At 42.8% G+C, this 2,067-nt stretch overlaps 1 protein-coding gene and 1 long non-coding RNA gene across 6 annotated transcripts in view; one reads left to right on the top strand and one right to left on the bottom strand.

The window, feature by feature from the left end:
- The window catches only part of LOC116700850 (uncharacterized), a 23,048-nt gene extending 22,204 nt beyond the window's left edge, over positions 1-844 (top strand). The window contains exon 4 of the long non-coding RNA XR_004334749.1: positions 833-844. This is a non-coding gene — a long non-coding RNA (uncharacterized LOC116700850). The remainder of the gene's footprint in view (positions 1-832) is intronic.
- Positions 1-2,067, bottom strand: part of ntm (neurotrimin) — a 537,242-nt gene that overhangs the window by 87,693 nt on the left and 447,482 nt on the right. The window lies entirely within an intron of this gene.

Here is a 2,067-nt window from a genome sequence, read left to right as displayed (position 1 = left end):
GGGGGGGGGGGGGGGGGGAACGCCGCACTTAGGCGCTAGGGGTGGAAATCACCAGAGGTCTCCCGATAATCACGATACTTATGTCACGATACAATAATATTGCGATGATTTTTCATACTTTTTTCATATCTGTTATCCCAATTTCAAATGACGTCCCCGACCGACACATATATAAAATAAGAACGATACTTTGTGAATGGATACTGTTACAGTTTGCTGTTTTATTTTGAAGTCTTTTTTTCTCCCTTGTCATGTCTCGTTGTACTTCCTGCCTTACGTTTTCCAGCTTTTGTCTGCCCCGCCCTGATGCGTTTCACCTGCTCCTGAGTCCTGGTGTCACCTGTTCCTTGTTTCGCCCTTGATACCTTGTACATAGTCTATGTGTCGTCTTTCTCTTGTGTCAGATCATTATTTCTGTTTTGGATTTTGATTCTGTCTCTGCAGACAGGTCCGACATTCTCTGATTCCACTAACAGATTCAGCACTGCCGTGGAAAATATCGCGATACTATGCTGTATCGATATTTTCCCCCAACCCTTATTAGGCGCCTAATCATGCCCGTGGGAATATTGTCTCATAATTCGTCCATGACCACATCACTGCTCCAGTTTCTCTCCCAAAGTGGTCACTTTAAATAAAAATGAGGGAACACTTGTTTGGGGAGTATAAGATTTCCCCCCAAAGGAGCTGCAACGGGCTCAAAGCAATAGACATGGCTGTGATAATATCAACAAACAGGCACCCAGTGTTTTTCCTGCGGTGTCCCAAACTGACACATGAAAATAGGCCAGTTAGACCCCCAGCACCCTACTTCCACCCTCTGTTTTCACAGAGCTAAAGGAGAGCGAGCCCACAGGCTGGCGGGACGTGGCCAGCAGCTCTTCTGATGATAATCGAGGCTCAGTGTCTGAGAAAGTGTATGAGCTTTGCTTAATTGAGCTGGACACAAAGCTAAGCCAGGGATAAAAGTACCCATGTGAATAATATTAACACACTCACAGCTCCACACATCAAGCCAAATTTGCTGGAGCACTCACTTCCACTTGTCTTGTATAAACGTTTTCGCACAGCGTAAATGCAATAAATTAGATGCCGCGGACTAGAGTACTGCAGCACTTCCCCCGCCATCCCACCCCGCCACTTCCCGCAACAACTACTGGAAATTAAAAGGGCTCATTTAAAGTATTAGGTTTGCTAATGGCTCGAACGTCTGAGACATTTCTTCAGTCTCGGGAGATTCATCGAGTAGCTAGCCCATATGGAGGAATCATTCGGTTCATTTATCAGCCCACTCTGGCCAAATTCCATTAAAAGCTGCGATGCTTATCTCTCAGATCGCTCGGTCTCGTCTGTTGAAAAGGAACAAAAATTTCAAATGTGAGACGTGAGACTCACAATGTCATCAAGAAAAACATCCTCCTGCTGCTGCTGAGCCAGTTAATAGAATGTACAGTAGACAATGCCAATAGGATTTTGTAATTTCTAAAAGAGCTTTCATGACTTCTTTGAGTACTGAAGTATCAACAGAGAAACTTGTGCCTTTTGATAATATCCCGGAAACAGAGGACTTTGTTCTTCGGTTTCTAGCTCTGGGAAAGAAACAAAGTCATGTTCACTTATACAGACTGACTGAACTGTGATGAGAGGAATAACACATGCAATAGGATTTCTATGTTTGCTGTTTAAAAGTGAGTAGAGACTTGGATCAAATGAATATGTCTAAATTCTACCTTGTTTAATTTGAATATTTCTGTTAGAGAAAACTTTTAGAATCATGTTTTGTCCATCACTGCAGAAGTTTAGTCAGACTGTTCTCACAAGAGTGAACATGGCAGCGCTGTACAATTAGATGCAAATTAAATGAAGGGCGACCATAGGAACAACAATTACGTTGCACAGGTTGCTATGGTAATCCTCCGTGTATGTGAGTCAGCAAGTCAATAATCAGATGTCTATATCTAAAGTATTTTGGAACCACGGCTCACTTTTTTTGAATAGTATTGACAGAAGACATTGCTTCCTGAGTTTTTATTGTGTGTGTGTCTGTGTGTGTCTGTGTGTGTGTGT

Source organism: Etheostoma spectabile, chromosome 13, assembly GCF_008692095.1.
Source record: "Etheostoma spectabile isolate EspeVRDwgs_2016 chromosome 13, UIUC_Espe_1.0, whole genome shotgun sequence".
In the NCBI taxonomy this organism is placed as follows: Eukaryota; Metazoa; Chordata; class Actinopteri; order Perciformes; family Percidae; genus Etheostoma; species Etheostoma spectabile.
Note: the sequence above shows the minus strand (reverse complement) of the source record. Positions and strands in the feature narration are given on the sequence as shown.